The following is a 19,873-nucleotide window of genomic DNA, read 5'->3' as shown; positions in this document are numbered from 1 at the left end:
TAGAGCCAGCGGCTTTTAATCAGGTGCGCTCTGTAGTCCGGAATCTACGGTACTTAAAAAAACTCAGAAAACTGCAATCAAAATTTTTTGGACACATCATGCAAAGAGAGACATTAGAACTTTTAGTTACAACTGGAAAGCTGGAAGGAAAAAGAAGCAGAGGCAGACAGAGAATGAGAATGAGAGATGGATTAACATCACGGTTAGAAACAGGGGAAGCAACAACTACAATTCGGAGGGTCAGGGACTGTGATGGATGGAGAGACATGATCGCCCACACCGAACGGCAAGGCACCTGTAAAGGCACACAGTTAAAAAAACATTTCTCAGGACTCTCTGCCAGTCACCCAGGAAGATAAGCACTGCTTGTCATCAGTGCAAATGGAGACTGACTTTCCATTCATCTGGTTTCCACTGCATGCCACATAGTGCTGAGAACTTAGCAAGCTTTTTGACAAAGAGCGGTACATGTTACATAGTGGGATATCAACCTGGATAATCTATCTCTATAATACACATGGGCATACATTCAGTGGCCACTTTATTAGGTATGTCTTGTACCTTATAAAGTGTCTACTGAGTGTACATTCACAGTCTTCTGCTGCCGGATCCCGTCCGCTTCAAGATTCGACATTTTGTGCATTCAGAGATGCCTTTCTGCAGAACACAGTTGTAATGTGTGGTTATTTGAGTTACTGTTGCCTTCCTGTTAGCTTGAAATAGTCTGGCCATTTTCATCTGACCTCTCTCATTAACAAGACGTCTTTTGCGCACAGAGCTGCTGCTCACTGGATATTTTTTTGCTTTCTGCACTCTTAAGTCTCTAGAGACTGTTGTGCAAATTCCCAAAGATCAGTGATTTCTGAGTTACTCAAACAGCCCCATCTGGCACTATCAATCATTCCACAGTCAAATTCACAGATCGCATTTCTGATGCTTCATGTGAGCAATAACTGAACCTCTTGTCCATGTCTGCATGCTTTTCTGCATTAAGTTGCTGTCATATGATTGGCTGATTAGATATTTGCATTAATGAGCAGGCTTGCAGGTGTTCCTAATAAAGTGACCACTGAGGGTATATCATAATACACTGCATATTTATGTGCCACTACAGACTGCATTTGCCTTTTTGAAAGAGTGATTTACATAATTATACTGTTTACAGATGTAGCCACTGACCAGACTTTCTAAGTCTTTGAACTTCGCAAATAGATCTGCGTTGTGCTTATGTTATCCAACTCTTGATTTGAGGAAGATGTCATTTCTTGGCTCAGTGCACTGTGATTTGCACGTAAGCTTAATTCTGTTTCATATTTTAACAATACATCTCTTTGCTCTACATATTATTATCATCAATCCAACATCTCATTAGACACAGCAGCTCCTGTTTTGTAAGTTTTCTTTGATACTGCAAATCCATTTCCAAATGTCAAAGGAGTTGTCACATGAACAGTCAGCAGAGGGAAGTACTGGTAGATATGAAGCAGTCTCTTTATTTGATAAACTGAAATAGCAGGCAGCAGATGGAGACCCATTCAAAGGAAGAAGGTCTGCTTGACCCAAGACTACATGACATTTTATGTGCTAAAGATCAAAGGACAATTCAGGACAATCCCATAATTACAATGCTTCCTTTAACTACACACCATTCTTACATCTCCACTTCGCACTCAGCCTACAGGCACCCAAACAGCAAATTCAAATCAGCATTGTCTGGTCTTCCAGTTAACCGTGGTTCACGGATCTTAGGAACCCATTGTTCAGAGCTACATTTTAGATTTAATCCACAGATCATATTCAGATCTGATCTGTGGATTAAATCTAAACTGTACTCTGAACAGTGGCTGAAGTCAGTTGCTGAAGTTGTATGCTAATCCCAAAAAACACTCTAACTAGAGGTTGTATTAACATTTTTTTGAATGCTCCTCTAATCTTGGCTTGAGGCACAATATCTTGAATATTGCCAATATGTTCAATTTTTCATATCTTTCATTTTAACATCTCTTGCAGGATTTGCATTATTAGTGTTGAAGCATGGTAATGGTTTTTAAATTGGTGAATGCAGAGGTCCGTGACAGAGTACAATCAGCCACAAAACTTTTATTATATGGTGTAGACAGCACAATGAATATAAACAAGTAGAAGAGCTCTTCAGATCGTTGATATATTTGTCAGCCATATGAGACATCAGAGAAGGCAGAAGTGATCACATCACCCAAAAGTGTCAGAGAGGGTTACTCAGCTTAAACCTAGGTTTTGTCTTGAAGCCACAACTTTTTGATAAAGAGACAAAATTATTAGCATTAAAGCAAGGCCAGCATTCTGATGGCATTAACTACACAGGAGATATCATCTTAAAAAGCTGAATGGTTATAGAAGTTGTATATTTTTCTTTGGGAAAGGACAAGAAAGCAGTGTGCTCTCAATCTTCTTCTTGAAGAAATTTACAGGAGCTTCTCGCTTCGTTTACTAGTCCAATTGGTCCAGCTATCTGGTAGGATACAGATTATTTGGCAGCTGTTTAAGACTGTAATGCTTGCCAAGTTAAATTAAGTCCCAAAGCTGCTCCTTTCCCAAGCCTGTCTAGCCCATAAAAACTATTTAAATAAAACAGGAACAAAGCATTATCCACTGAATATGCAAAAACGATTCGATTAAGACCCATGTGATCAATACAGCTAAATACCGCAATTCATTATTAATACAGCTAATTATAGCAATTTATTATGAAGCAAATGCTTCAGTTATTTCAACCGTGCATGTGTGTGAAGCAGGAGAGGACATTAAAATTTGAGATCTTTGTGAATCATTCAGGCTTTGTGAAGTATTAAGTACTCGTAATACAAAAAGTGAATACTCTCTTTGTTGCCAAAGCACAGAGTTCTCCACACACCTTTTGTCTGAGAACAACAGGCAGCAAATATCTGATTAATCCAAACATTCACATATTTAAGTGCTGTGGATGCTATTTCTCTGGTTTTAAGGAGAAAGTAGATTTTGTTTCATCAGTTCAACAACATAACAGACAGAAAGGAAATGCTTAAACTAGACATTTTCCCTTCAACAGGGCGTCAGAGTAAAAGTTCAAAGCCATTTTTTATCTCCCAATATAATTCTGACGCAAATGCACAGAATCCTTCTTATCATACTTTCAATGGTTTGAACACATCTGTTTTGATGGCAGATGTCTTCAAACATACCGTATGACACAATCAAAAGGCATCACACCATTGTGGATGACCTCAGTCTCTCTCATGGATATTGATCCTTTTTTTACCTGGGGCACGTTATAATTGTGTCGAAGTGCTACCTGGTTTCAGTTAAATGCATGTGGAGTATTGTCTGAAATACTGAAACTTGACCAATGTCACAATCTATCCTAATGTTTGTTGAGCTAAACTCTTTTTTTGTCACTGACCTGTACCAACTTTTGTTTTTATTGTGAACTATTTTTTTTATTTGTATAGGCATTAAATCTTGTAAGTGAAAATCAAGAACAGTTGATAGTGGAAATCAGAAATAAAAAGAGAAAATGAAAGCTCTCAGGAGGAGAAGAAGTTCCCGCTGAAAGAGACACAAAGTTAATCCTTCATCTGCAATCCAAAGGATGGACATTCAGGCGGAAAAATATATGAAAGTAAAACATATGAAGATAGATAAATCTCTGGCATGGTGGAGATATCAAAAGTGGACTCTTAGACACCTTTCTTCTCTGACGGTTGATGCTGCTCTCCTCAATTGATCGATGTGTCACCTGTAGATGACATTATACGCAATCTCCACTGTATAGGAGAATGGTCTCATTCTGTCCTTAATCTTTCCAAGTACCTACTTTTGATCAGCTCTGAAGCTGTTTGCTAGGACTGCTTGTCTGGGTGTGAAACATTGAACCTCTTTATTTGAGGGGCCCTCAATTTGCCTCAGCTGCTTGTCCTTCGTTGCCCTTCTGAGATTGGGTTTGAGGAGATCCAAGTGAATGGCCCAGGAACAGCATAATTGGTGAGTTGTTGGTTGTGGAGTGTGGTGCATTTTGAAATGCAAGGAGGAAATTGGCAAGCTTCTGATTCAGTGTCATGTAGTGTGTTCTGCTGACATTGCCCACAGTGCATTCTTTAGACTCTAGACAAACCTCTTCAGCATTTGTAGCTGGGTGGTATGCCCCAGATGTAATTTGTCTTATTCCATTCATTTTCAGGAATGACTGAAACTGTTCCACAACCAACTGTGATCCATTGTCATTGACTAAGTGTTCTAGAACACCAGTCCTTACAAAGAGGCTTCTCAACACGTCAACACTGAGTGGAGTCTGTAGTGGAGACTACTGGGAACACTTCTGGCCACTTTGTAGCTGCATCCACTACTACCAAGAAATTTGTGCATGTGAAAGGACCAATAAAATCCACAGCCAGGGCAATGCAGACCATTCCCAGGGAGGGTGAAGTGCTGCTCCTGCATGTTGGCATCCTGAACAGTGTATGCCAAGCTGTTCGATCTGCTAATCTATTCCAGGCCACCAGACAAAGCTTCGAGCCAATGCTTTCATTTTGATCACACCTAGATGACCAGCATGGAACACCTCCAAGACTTTAGCTCTCAGCTTGGATGGTACAAATTTCAATCCCCACATAAGGCAACCCCGGTCAAGTGCAAGTTCATTACAGTGCTAGTAAAAATGCGGGAACTGGAATTTCTTCTGCACGTTCCAGCCATTTTGGGTTGGCATGCAGACCTAAGATACTGCAGGTTCTTTGCTGGTTTCCCTATGGATTATCTCTGCCGTAATAAAGAGACTTTCGATTCGCATTAGGGAGAATCATCAAGAGGAGTGTCCTATTTTGTAACTTTTTGTTATTTCCTTTTCAAAGGGTAAACCAGATGATCCATCAGCACTTCCATGATTAATTGTCCTCTTGAATTCAACCTTGTAATTCTGTCCTCCAAGAAACCGAGCCCATCTCTGCACTTGTGCTGCCGCTGTTAGTGGAACACGCTTCTGTGGATTAAAAATGAGTACTAATGGTTGATGATCGGTGATGAGGGTAAACCCTCTCCCATAAAAGTACTGGTTGAAACTTTTTACACACCAAACTAGACTCAAGTATCAGAATCAGAATCAGGTTTATTATCACCGGCATGTGACGTGAAATTTGTTAACGTAGCAGCAGCAGTTCAATGCAATACATAATCTGGCAGATAAAAAAATAATAATAATAAATAAAATTTAAATAATTAATAAACAAGTAAATCAATCACATATATTGAATAGATTTTTTAAAACGTGCAAAAAAAGTAATACTGTATATTAAAAAAAAGTAAGCTAGTGTCCAAAGCTTCAATGTCCATTTAGGAGTCAGATGGCAGAGAGAAAGGAGCTGTTCCTGAATCGCTGAGTGTGTGCTTTCAAGCTTCTGTACCTCCTACCTGATGGTAACAGTGAGAAAAGGGCATGCCCTGGGTGCTGGAGGTCCTTAATAATGGACGCTGCCTTTCTGAGACCATAGCCCTCCATACCGCTATAATCCATATACTTATCCAAACTTCTCTTAAGTGTTGAAATTGAGCTCACATGCACCACTTGTGCTGGCAGCCCATTCCACACTTTCATAGGCCTATGAGTGAAGAAGTTTCCCCTCATGTTTGCCTTAAACTTCTCACCTTTCACCCTTAACCCATGATCCTTGGTTGTAGTCCCATGCAACCTCAGTGGAAAAAGCCTGCTTGCATTTATCCTATCTATACCACTCATAATTTTGTATACCAGTATAAAATTTCTTCTCATTCTTCTATATTCTAAAGAATTCAGTCCTAACCTATTCAATCTTTCCTTATAATTCAGATCCTTCAGACAAGGCAACATTCTTGCACTTTCTCTGCACTCTTTCAACCTTGTTTACATCTTTCCTGTAGGAAGGTGACCAAAATTGCACACAATACTTCAAATTAGGCCTCACCAACGTCTTATACAAATTCAACATAATTTCCCATCTTCTCTCCTCAATATATTGATTTATGAATGCCAATGTGCTAAAAGCTTTCTTTATGACCCTATCTGCCTGTGACACCACTTTCAAAGAATTATGGACCAAGATTCCCAGATCCCTTTGTTCTGCCAAACACCTCAGTGCCCTAGAGTTCACTGTGTAAGACCTACCCTGGTTGACCCTACCAAAGTAAAAACCTCACACTTGTCTGCATTAAATTCTATCTTCCAGTTTCAGCCCATTTTTCCAGCTGATGCAGATCCTCCTGCAAACCATGATAGCCTTCCCCACTGTCCATTACACCCCAAATCTTGACACCATCTTCAAATTTGCTGATCCAGTTAACCACATTATCATCCAGATCATTGATATAAATGGCAAACAACAAAGGACCCAGCACTGATAAACTCCTCAAAAAACTCTATTAAATTGGTTAATTCTGACTTACCACATAAGTTTGTCATTCACTTCTGCTGTAAACCATATTGCTGTCTCTTATTAGCTTTCACATTATAAATCTCAAAGCTACCTAGTCCTGTGTCACTCTCATCGTTTTCAGATTTTTCACCAATGGCATGCCGATTAGAGCTATTTTTGAAACTGTAACTTGACTTTTTATCTTCTATGTGCAGTCCATTTATTTTTGTCTGCCTGACATGATCTTGTGTAACCAGGTGACTGTTGAATATCATTTTTTATTGTTAAAATGCACTTATGTGTTCTCCTTGATAATGATAAAATAGATGCCTGTGCCTTTAAGAGAAAACGGTGATGTCATTTTGCATGGGTGGAGTAGCACGAAGAGTTGCCATGTTCTAGAAAGGATGACATCCGAATGCTTTTCCCAGGTTTCGTGAGGAAAGGTGAATAATATTTGATAATATCCATGTAAGTTCATTTATACTTGTTTATAAATCTAGAATGTCAGTAATTTGATGTGTTTTACATGTGGATGCTTTAGATTTTCATGAGTAAATTGATCAGCGCTGCATAGACTGATTGTGAAGTTCCTTATTGGCCTACTAGGTTAGTCTTTTTAGTAATTCAACTACAAGGCAATATATTGTAAAAATTTATTTGTCTTTCTTTATTGTTTCATGACTGAATATAAATGTAACAGAGTAAGGTGAATGTGTTAATGTCTGTTCATGTAGTGTGAGTGACGAGAACTCATTTCAAGGTCTAGCCTATGTGTTTGGAAGTTAAGCAAGTGTGTGCCAGATGTGAGTATATCTCTTAGTTGAGATTAGATGTATTTATTCATATTTTCGATACTGCATGCAGGGTTGGTGGGATTCTAACATTGTTTGTATTGTTTTTTTTAGAATTGCCACTACAGTATTGGTTTCATATATTTTGTTTTAGTTATTTTCATACTGTAAACGTAACAAGTGTGTGGTCTGAAGTTACTATGAGATTGTAATGGTGGGAACTGTTTTTTAAAAATGTATTTTGTTTTTATTTTGATACCCTCTTTCTGTAATAAAACATCTAAAATGGATAAAGAAAGTCCTGCATGTGTATTTTTCCCTAGGCTACAATATTTGTATGTGTCCTACTTTGTTGCATTTTCTGCAAGTTTTGCCTTTAAAAATCTGTGAGCCCCTGACAAAACAGTAACACAATTTGTTCAGCCAGACCAGTTTCTGTTTAGACATTGCAATTTTGTTCACGCTCACTTTCATTCCTGACTGCAACTCAATTGCATCTCTAGCTACCGTTTCTATTGATAGAGTGATTTCAACTGCTCATTTAAATGTGAGTTGAGCTTCAGTTAGGAGCTGTTTTTGAATGCTTTCTTGCAAGATTCCACAAACTAAATAATCCCCCAGTCCATCTCATTAAGCCCATTACTGAACGGCAGTGCTTGGACAATTTATTTAACTCAGCCACCTAGGCTGAAATAGACTTCCCTTCCTTTCATTGCACTTATGAAACATAAAGTGTTCTGCAATCAACAATGATTTTGGTTCTAAATGTTCCTCCATTATGTTCACAATATCAGCAAAGCTCATTTCATCTGGTTCAGTTGGAGCCATTAAAATTCTAAGTAAACTGTATGTTTTGATGTTGCAGTGTTTACCGAGCTTGGTAATTGGTTTTTTGTCCACATTGCAGTTTACTACCTAGTACCACTCTCTTCCTTGATTTGCTATTTCTGACTCCATGTAGCCTTTCTGAGCCAACTACCCGTAGGCGTTGTTCTTTCACTGTGTTCTGGTGTTTCTGCAGGGGGCTGTGCACGTTCGTTATCATAAAAAAAATACAATCCTACTCTTACCCACACTGCTGAATGGTTTATTGGTGGTTTATGGCTGATGCTATTAGGAAGCACATTGTTACACAAGCACTTATGGAGAAAATATAATTGCTCAAATATGAGCTTATCCAGAACTTTGGTACCTGTACACCAATTAATACAAAATCCGATTCATATTGTCACTCCTGTGCCCTAATATCAACTTGAAGTCCAACACTAACTTAAATTAAAAGTCTTAATGTTCTTGCCCCTCTGTAGGTTCCCACTTCCCTTCCTCTGAAACTCTCTCCAAGAATGAGAAATTGCTCTAACTCTGGCCCTTGTTCCTCCTTTATTTGATGAACATTACCTCAGAAGAATGTGGCCATGCCGATGCATTAATCTCTTGAGCTCATTCTCTATATCTCCCTATCTTTCTACTTGCTCTCTTTTAAGTCATTTCTCTTTGGACAAGCCCTGACATACCTTTAGAAAAATAATTATTTTATGACAGTTGTTAGTATTTCATTACCAATAAACAATCTTGAATTATAATTGCTGTTGCCATACAAGAGTTGTTTCTCAGTAACTCAGACTGAGCTTCCATTATTCAAAATGCTTGGGGCCAGAAGTGTTTTGCATTTTGGATTTTTCCAGATTTTGAATTACTTTCATCTAAATAATAAGATACCTTGGGGATGGGAGCAAGTCTAAACACAAGCTCCATTTACATTACATATGCAGCTTATTTACAGCTGGTGTGAAGCTCAGAGAGTGAACAGCCCACAGTCAAACCTCAGACTGACGTGATGGATGGAACTAGGTTCTCCACAAGCTGTCAAGGTTGAATGACCCCCCCTCCTCCCCCACACACACCACCACTACATCTATTACCAGGTTCCAGCACAGCAATGGACTTCATATTTGCCATCAATTTCAAACCACCACCCGTTCCACAACAACTACAACAGGAGGGGGGTTAGTTTTATAGAATATTTTTAATAATTTTGTGTATGAAACAATTACATTCAATTGTCAGCTTGCCGTGATGGATCTTTGCTCGTTTCATGATCAGCATATCATCAAGTGGCATATGTTTACTCCATTGCTGATGAATCCATTTTTCCAATTCACGATTGAGATCCTCTTTTTCACTTCATGCAATGTTTTTCTATTTTCCATTAACTTCTGCTTGTTACAAATGTCTGGTCACTTCTCAGAACTGTTTGTGGTGTACAGAAACATGCTCATTGCCTGGGAACCTTCTGCAACTTTCCGCTTGTGATGACATGTTAGCACTCAGAAAAATTTCAGCTTTCGGAGGTTTTTGGAGTTTGGAATTTTGGACGAGGAGTACTCATCCCGTATTAGCGTTTCCTTTGAATTGAATGGGTTACTACATTGCATCAGAGGGCACTTAATAGCTAGTCACCTTCCTTTGTGTATACAGACACAAGAAGTGAAGACCAACAATTACAAAGAAAGGGATGTTTACAGCAATATATTAGCATAATGGTCATCATTAATTAATTGAATTTAAATTCCCCTACTGCTGCGATGGCTTCTCTATTAAATTCTCCAGAGGCCATTAGTTCCAGGCTTCTGAACTACTAACCCAGTAACTCTGCTATAGGTCTGTCTTTTCACAAGCAAAGCATATGGGATCCTCAGCTTCATAAGCAAAGTTATTGAGGTGGACAGGTTTACCACAGCCAGTTGTGGTCAGCTTACAGTATAAGAGTATAAAGGATGCCGGGCAGATTTACAAGAATCATTCCAGGGAGGAAGATCAAGTTGCAAGGTTGCTTGGGGAAGTTATAGCTGTATTATTAGCGATTGAAAGGACATTTTTAAAATGTGTACGAGAATATGACAGGTTTATGTAAGGTGGCCAAAAGCTGCTCCCATGAGCTGACTTCAAGGACACTGTTTAAGCTTTTGGGCAAGCAGTGCAGGGGAAAATGTGGGGAAGAAGGGAGAGAGACTTTTTTTACCCAATGTATGAGAACAACCTTGAACTTTCTGTCTACAAGGGTAACAGAAGCAGAGACAATCACTTACCGTAGATGTCGGATTATAAGCCGCTACTTTTTTCCCACATTTTGAACAGCTTTGAACACTGCGGCCTTTACTACGGTGCGGCTAATACATGGTTTTTTTTCATGCCGCCAAAAACATTTTGCCTCGTAACAGTAGACCAATAAAATTGATGAGTAGTTCACAGAGGTCCAATGAAATTGTACGATAAATCAAGCACACTTTCACAATTAAATTATTGTAAATCAGTCATTTGTACTCACCCTCATCAACATGGAAAACACTCGAAGAAAAGCATTGTGCTGCCTTTATGGCAGTTATTTAGTTTATAATATTTTCGCTTAGTAATTCATTTGTTAGTATTTTCTAGTTGAATAAAGTATCTATCTATCTATTTGTTTTCTGTACATCCCGGGATACTATGACATCACATCCAGTTTCGCCGCGTCTTGTGGGAAATACCGGTTTGCGATAAATGGGAAGGTGGGGGGGAGCACATTACCCGAGCGAAAACGCTGCTTTTAAGTTAAAGGCGATCAATAACTTTTCCTGGTAGGCTGCAGTATATATATTTTTTACCAGTCGTTAGGAGATATTGGAATGTTGTTCAGTAAAAAAGTATACACAACGTAATTTGTGTGTTACCGATACATATGTATATTTAAAAGTAGCCGCGTTACAGGCACGGTTCGAAAAAAAGCATTTGCAATATGTATTTGTTTATGTTACCATATGGATTTAATTAAAAGTTAAAAAATCCTCACGTGTAATATCTTTCTGTGTAAATATCTCATATTACAACGTGGGACACCTGCAGCCGAAAATCCGGTGCGGCCTAAAATCCGGTGCGGCTTGTACAAGTACAAAATTGATTTTCTTTCTAAAATTAGAGCCAGCGGCTTTTAATCAGGTGCGCTCTGTAGTGCAAAATCTACGGTATTTCAAATGGAATCTGAATCGGAAATAAATACGAAAGTCTCTGAGGATGGGGTGGGAATTGGATTGACTGGAGTGAGCCAGCATGGATTTACTGGGTTAAATCACCTCAGTTTCTGTTCTGCCTTGAGAGAACACATTGTTCTCTTACTCTCACTCTCACTCTTTCACTCACACACACACACACACTGCAATGTGAATACCCCAGTTAAAGCCATCTCCCATGTGCTTGCTTTTACATAATTGATATGTAGTTGTGCACAGACACAACAAATTGGCGATGAGTACAAACCTGAATCTCAGAGAATATCACCAACTGCACTGACAGTTATGGAATGAAACAGCAAGCGTTAAACAGCACAGGAAGGCTGTCACAGAGACTAACAAAGGAACGTGTGAGTAACAGTGAAAGATGTGCTGAATTTAAAGTGAAAATAATGTAGTGATGGCTTCAGTTGGGAAAGTTGATGAATTTGATAGTGCTAATAAAAATTGGGAGTCATATATTGAGAGGGTTGAACTGTATTGTAACACAAACAACATGGAGGAGCAAAGGAAAGCCCATACACATCTTAGCTTAATGGGTGAAAGGACACAGTCTCTTACACAACATAGTAACCCCTGAAAATGAGAAGATTTTTAATGATACAGTTACAATTTTTACAAACTGCTGGTAATAGCTGAGAAATTTTGATTTTACAAAAGGGATCAGTCAAAAGATGAAAGCATTTCTGAATACATTACAGATCTGCACAAATTTTCCCAGTACTGTGACTTCAGAGATGGATTTCTGCTGCATTAGGGACAGGTTTGTATGTGGCAGGCATAGTCAAAGAACTCAAAAGAGGCTATTATCCAGAAGAGACCTAACCTTAGAATGGGCATTGACCACTGTAATATCATTAGAGACTGCAGCATAGGATGCAGCAGAACTACAGAAAAGGAGGTTAGAATGTGAAAAGCACAAAATATCCCTGAATGGTGCAAAAAGCTGAAGATGTTATTGATGTGGCAAATCTTCCCATGGTGCAAATGACTGTTGGTTCAAAGAAAAGGTCTGCAGAGTGTATTACTGATGGAGAGAGTGTGCATGGCAGCCAAAAGGAACAACCGAGTGGAAAGTCTCGAACACAGAACTAAGCAAATGCGTAAAGTTACCAAATGTAAAACAGAATTAGACAACACAGAGTCTGACAAAGGGGAACTGTCATGCCTAGAACTGCATAGTATAACTGAAGCAGATCACAACATCACCTGGATCACAAAAGAATTGTCTGATTTAAAACAAAAATGGAGCTAGATACAGGATCAGCTTTGTCCATAATACCAGAGGCTGACTGCAACAGATTGTTTTCTAAGAAGACCTACACAGCGTGATGAAGTGTCTCTCAAAGGCAAACTGAAAGTAAATGTGACGTATGGAGGTCAAACACAACAGTTAGAGCTTTATGTATTGAAAAGTGGAGGGTCAAAACTTTTCAGACATGAATGGTTGAGAAAAATCCTACTAGACTGGCACTCAATCAAAGCTCTCAGTATGACATCAACAGTCAAATGGCAGCACTAACCAGATCCTGGCACAGCTGCTTAATGCTAATGAGAAGGTGTTTGAGAAGGGGATTGGTAAACTCAAAGGCATGAGGGCCAGAATTGAACTGGATGAAACAACACCAAGATTCCATAAAGCATGTCCAGTGTCTTACGTATTATGTCCTAAAGCGAATGCTGAACGGCAGAGCTTGGAGGCACGTGGAATTCTCTCCATGACTGAGTGGAGCGTTTGGGCGATGGCTATTGTCCAGTGATCAAGAAAGGGAAGGCTGGAGCCATTTGCATATGCGGGGATTTCAAGGTGAGCATCAACTGTGCAGCATCCCCTGCCATGAATAGAAAACATTTTTTGCATCTGATGCACCATCAATAACTCACGCTGAGACTTAGGAAACAAGATATCGGCTTTTATTGACTGGAAGAATAAACAACACTACATCCTGGGGAAAATGAGGGAGAGCAGCAGCCTACAGTCGCCTTTATACAGGGGTCTGTGGGAGGAGCCACAGGAGCAGCCAGCAGGGTCTCTGGGAGGAGCCACAGGAGCAGTCAGACAGGTATATCTAGTTCACCACAGCATCTTTGGCAGGTGGGGAGAGGTTTTCAAAGATTGACTTGTCACAAGCCTATCAGCAAATGGAGATTGAGGAGTCAAGCAGGAAGTTCCTCACAATCAACACTCACAAGGGACTGTTCCAGTATAATCGCCTCATCTTTGGTGTCACATCAGCTCCAACAATTTGGCAAAGAGCAATGGACCAAGTACTCCAAGACATCCCAGGAACATAGTATTACCTTGATGACATCATCATAATTGGGAAAAAATGGTGAAAAGCACCTCCAGAAACTTGGTAAAGTGCTTACCAGGCTGAGTAAATATGGTCTGCGGGCAAAGAGAGAGAAATGGAGTTTTCAAGAACGAAATCTCATATTTCCCAAATATTGCTACAGTGCTGCATCCATTGAACACACTGATACAGACAGGAGCAAAGTGGGAATGGTCAGAAGGATGTGAAGAAGTATAAAAGGAAACAAAGAGACTAAAAAGATTGGATAAACTGCTCACCCATTATGACCCACCCCTGCCCATCAGTCTGGCACGCAAAGCATCCCCTTATGGCATTTTGTCACACATTATGAAAGATGGACATGAACACCCAATTGCGTTTGCTTCAAGATCACTGATGAGTGCAGAACACAACTACGCACTGATCGACCAAGAGGCCCTTAGTCTAGTATGGGACTGAAGAAATTCCAACACTACCTCTATGGATGAAAGTTTACACTAGCGACAGGTCACCAGCCCCTTGTGTCCATTTTGAATCTCAGGGAGGGAATTCCAGTGATGACTGCTACCCGGTTACAACATTGGGCGCTATTCCTAGGAGCTCACTCTTAATACACAGAATTCAAAAGTAACAAACAACACAGCAACACTGATGGCTCGTCACGATTTCCACTGTTGGCAACTGATGAAGAAAAGTCTTCATACTGTGACCCAGCAGAATTGTTCCACACCACATTGGTGGACCAGTTGCCGGCAACAAATTCGGAAATACAAAGGGATGCAAGGAATGACCCGACATCGTCAGAAGTCAATGAGATCACCATACAAGGATGGCTTGCTCATGGTAACCCTGTGTTTCCAGAGTCCTCAGTGACACAAGACCAACTGTTGACATGTCAACGAACACTGATATGTGGATCTCGTGTTGTGGTTCCCTCTAAACCGCGGACCAGAATGTTGGAAAATCTGCAAGAAGGACACCTGGATACAGTCAAAATGAAGAGTCTTATCCAGAGCTATGTGTGTTGGTTGGGAATAGATAACCAGATTCAAGACTTACCTAAAAGCTGTTTGGGATGCCAAAGTGTTCAAAATACACCCCCCACAGACACCATTACACCATTGGGAACAGCCATCTTCACCATGGTAAAAAGTACTTATTGACTTTGCTGGGCCATTTATGGACTCCATGTTTCTGATTGCTGTGGATGCCTATTCAAAGTGTCCAGAGGTTATACCAATGAAGTCAACCACCTTGACTCCAGAGGCTGTCTCTGCTCTGAGGACTACCTTCACCAGAAACAGCTTACCAGAATAGATAGCGAGTGACAACGGTCCATAACACACATTAGAAGAATTCCGAAGAAATTTAGAAGAATTTTCACGAAGAAAGATGGCATCAGACATTTCAAGTCAACTCCTCACCACTCAGCAACAAATGGGTTAGCTGAAAGGTTTATCCAACTCTTCAAGAAGTCCATTAAAACAATGGACAAGGAGGACATTTCTCTACAGCGCAAGGTGGACAGTTTCCTTTCTGTGTATCGGAACTCTGTTCATGCAAGGACAAATCAAACACCTGCAATGCTGTTCATGAACAGGAGTCTGAGATCTCGCATAGACCTCCTGAAACCAGATCTACGGAGGGAAGTGCAGAATAAACAGTTCAGCCAGTTGCAAAGTGAAGCAGCAAAGAGGTTTGAGATTGGACAGCATGTCCTAGCATGTGATTACTGAGAAAATAAGCGGACACCAGGTAGGATAGCTACAAGAACTGGACCACTGATGTACACAGTGGATGTTAGAGATCAGACATGGAGACATCATGTGGACCAGATACTGGATGCTCAGCCAAAGAACACACCTGAGTGGAATGGATTCAAGACGTCGGACACATTACAATCACCGGACTTACCTCTCGGTGGTGATCATGTCACTGACAGCAACGTGACACCAAAAATGAAGAACATTGTCTTCGACAAGTCACCTGCCGAACCTGATGCCACTCCACAGGTCCAGAGGTGCTGTCCTGAAAGAAGCAGAGCGCCACCCAAAAGACTGAATCTTTAGAACTGTGAGGTTAGTTATGGACTGTTATTGTGTCAGCATGGAATATGGGTTTATGAAAGGGAAATTGAATGTTTTGTACATATACAGTTTTATTTTGCATTAATATAAATGGGCAGGAAGTGTAATGTATGGATCTATTTCTTTTAGAACAATGATTCCACCCCCCCCTTAGCACCACATATTGATCTGTTGTCTGTGCATGCACTGTTGACTACGCATGCATATTGTTCTCTCTCTCGCTCTCGTTGCAATGTGAATACACCAGTTAAAGCCATCTCTCATGTGCACGCTTTTATTTAATTGATATGTAGTTGCACAAAGACACAACGACTCTGCTATAACACTCTGAATATCTTTCTCATATTGTGATGGCTTTCAAATATCCTTAAATTACAGAGTTTTAAAGTTCAAGATTGTTTATTGTCACTTTTCAGTACACAAGTGTAGAGGAAAACAAAATGGTTGCAACTTGGAATCAGATGATCATAAAAACCACAAGAAGAATAAAAAACAATTAAAATGCAATAAATATAAATATATAAGATTAGCTTATATAAATAGACTGATTGTATGTTCACAAAGTGATGTTTAGGGACAGGAGTATCTGTACATAAGACAACTCTAGCACGAAATGGTAAGTCCTCATGGCCTGAGGGGGTATACCCATGTAACTGAGTATGGCAAGGGAAGAGAAAGCTGTTGCCTTGACCATTATCTTTGTGTCCTCTCTAGCCACAGACAAGATCCTGGAGGACAGGCAAGAAGTTAATGCTGTTCCATTATTCAAAAAAGGAACCTCAGTTTCATGTTCTTGGCTCTTCAGCCTTTCCTGTTAAGCCTCATGCATTAAAATAAACACATTTTATCTCTCACTTTGAAAAGCATTCAAGAACCATTAAAATATTAATTAAAAACATAACACATACATATACTAGATCCCATTTAAAAGCCTTAACTCAGTTTAGTCGGAAAATATAACTCACTTATATTCTCACTGCCCTATAGCTATGATTGAAAATCCATCCAGGACAAAGTTTACTGAATCAGAATCAGGTTTAATAACATTGTCAAACAGTATGTCATGAAATGCATTGCTTTGCAGCAGCAGTACATTGCAATACAGAATAAAATAAACTATAAATTACAATAAGTGGATATAAAAAGAAAATTAAATATGTAGTGCAAAAAAGAGGAAAAAAATAGTTCATGGCTTCAATGTCCATTCAGAAATTTGATGATGGAAGGGAGGCTAGTGCCCATAATGGTGCTGGCTGAGTTTGCACCTTTCAGTAACTTTTTCCAACCCTGTGCAGTGGCCTCCTCCAAGCTAGAAGGCCGAACAACCAGTTAGAATGGTACATCTGTAGAAATTTGCAAGTGTCTTTGGTAACAATTCTCCTGAAACTCACAATGGAATATAACTGCTGTCGTGTCTTCTTTGTAATTGCATCAATATGTTGGGCCTGGGATAGATATTCAGAGATGTTGACACGCTGGAACTTGAAACTGCTCACCCTTTCCAGTTCTTATCCCTCAATAAGGACTGGCTGGTGTTCCTTTGGCTTCCCCTTCCAGAAGTCCACAATTAATTCCTTGGTCTTTTGAATGTTGAACGCAAAGTTGTGCTGCAACACCACTCAACCAGCTGATCTATTTTGCTCCTTCATGCCTTCAAAGTTCAAAGTGCATTTATTACCAAAGCGTTCATGCAGAATCCAGCCCTGAGTTTCATCTTCCCACTGACAGCCATGAAACAAAGAAAACCATAGAACCCATTTAATGGAAAACCTCAAAGTCCCAACACGCAAAAAAAGAACAAACTACGCAAACTGCAAAAAAAAACAAGCGAGAAACACAGAACACAAAACAGCAAATCACAAAAGATATTGAAAGAGTCCAAGTATATTCAGTTCAACTCAGTTCAGTTCAATTCAGCACCACGTCTCTTGCAATCTGCAGGCACAAGCGCTAGACTGCCCTGATCAAAATCACACAAGATAGCAACAAACAAAAGGAGAGACCAGGAACCAGAAATGTATCATAATGTAATCTCAAACAGGAGAAAATCTGCCGATGCTGGAAATCCAGAGCAACACACACAAAATGCTGGAGGAACTCAGCGGGCCAGGCAGCATCTATGGAAAAGAGTAAACAGTCAGCGTTTTGGGCCAAGACCATTCATCGGGACTAGAAAGAAAGAGGAGAAGTAAGAGTAAGAAGCTGGGGAGGAGGAGAGAAGAAGTATGAGGTGGTAGGTGATAGATGATACCGGGAGAGGGGGAGGGGTAAAGTAGTAAAGAGCTGGGAAGTTGACTGGTGAACGGGCTGCAGAAGGGGGAATCTGATAGGAGAGGATAGAAGACCATGGAAGAAGGGAAAGGAAGAGGTAGGCAGGCAAGGGGATAAGGTGAGAGATGGAAACAAGAATGGGGTAGGTGAAGTGGGGGGGGGGCATTACTGGAAGTTTGAGAAATTGATGTTCATTCCAGCAGGTTAGAGGCTACCCAGACAGAATATAAAGTGTTGCTCCTCCAACCTGAGTGTGGTCTCATTGTGACAGTAGAGGAGATCATCGATTGACATGTTGAAATGGGAATGGGACGTGGAATTAAAATGGGTGGCCACCAGGAAATCCCAGTTATTTTGGTAGATGGAGTGTAGGTGCTCAGTGAAGCGGTCTCCCAACCTACACAGGGTCCCACTGATATACAGGAGGCCACACCAGGAGCACTGGATACTGTATATGACTCCAACAGACTCACAGGTGAAGTGTCATCTCACCTGGAAGAACTGTTTGTGGCCCTGAGTGGTAGCGAGGGAGAAGATGTAGGGGCAGGTGTGGCACTTGTTCTGCTTGCAAGGATAAGTTACAGACAATTATGTGTCGGAGATGGAGGCTGGTGGAGTGGTAGGTGAGGACAAGAAGAACCCTATTGCTGGTGGTGATGGGAAGATAGGGTGAGGGCAGATGTGCAGATGTGAGGGCAGAGTTCAATCCACAAACCACGTCAGTTAAACCTCGCCCAAGACCCATGAACTCCGGCAGCATCGAGTGATAGGGAGAGAAAGACCATTCATATGTAGGCACCTTCCTCCGGGAACAGCAGATGAGAGGGAGAGTGAAACTGTTCATATGCAGTTAGATGGTATGGAACAACCCCCCCTTCCCCCCCCCCCCCCCCACATACTGCTCCCGTCCTCCTCGACTTTAATCGGCGGGATCGACAAGAAACGGAGGCAATCATGGGCTCACGCCCCGTCTCCAAGCTTCTTGGCCTCCAAAGCCACACCCTCTGCTCAAAACCTCGCTGAACTCCCTCGGAGACAGCAAATCACTAGATTGCTCAATCAGCCCGAAAATACACAACCAAAATGTAGATCACAGGCTCTGGCGGTAGCAGACCATCCTGCCTAGAGGAGTCGCCCTTGGTCACGTTGTCTGCTGGCACCACCTTCTTCTGGGAGCCATCTGAAATTCTTCCAACAATAGTTGGGTCGTTGACAAATTTATAGATGGCGTTTGAACTCTGTGAGCTTTGCTTAGCCACACAATCGTGGATGTAGAGAGAGTAGAGCAGTGGGCTAAGCACGCATGTTTGACGGCCGCTAGTGTTGATTGTCAGTGAGAAGGAGATGTTATTTCCTATCCACACAGACTGTGGTTTTCTGCTGAAGTGGTTAGGGGTCCCAGTTGCAGATGGAGATACAGAGGCCCAGGCTTTGGAGCTTGTTGATTAGTACTGAGGATATGATTATGTTACACACTGAGCTGTCTTACTACTATCCAGACGATCCAGAGTCAAGTGGAGAGCCAGTGAGATTGCACACTCTACATCTATTGTGGTGCTAGGCAAATTGCAGCCGGTCCAGGTTCTTGCTTAGGCAGGTGTCCCACCACCAAGAACATCCTCTCTCTCACTGTTGCCATCAGGGAGAAGGTACAGGAGCCTCAGGACTCTCACTACCAGGTTCAGATAACCACTCAACTTCACTTGCCCCATCATTGAAATGTTCTCACAACCAATGAACTCACTTTCACCACATATTCTTGATGTTTATTGCTTATTTATTTATCAGTATTATTTCTTTTTCTATTTGTGCAGTGTGTTGTCTTCTGTCTTCAGGCTGAATGCCCTGGTTGGGCAGTATTTCTTTGATTCTGCTATGGTTATTATTCTATAGATTTATTGAGTATGCCCAGAAGAAAATGAATCTCAGGATTGTATATGGTGACATATATGTACTTTGATAATAAATTTACTTTGAATTTTG

The sequence above is a fragment of the Hemitrygon akajei genome, chromosome 3 (genome assembly GCF_048418815.1).
Source record: "Hemitrygon akajei chromosome 3, sHemAka1.3, whole genome shotgun sequence".
Taxonomy (NCBI): Eukaryota; Metazoa; Chordata; class Chondrichthyes; order Myliobatiformes; family Dasyatidae; genus Hemitrygon; species Hemitrygon akajei.
This window is presented reverse-complemented; position numbering follows the sequence as displayed.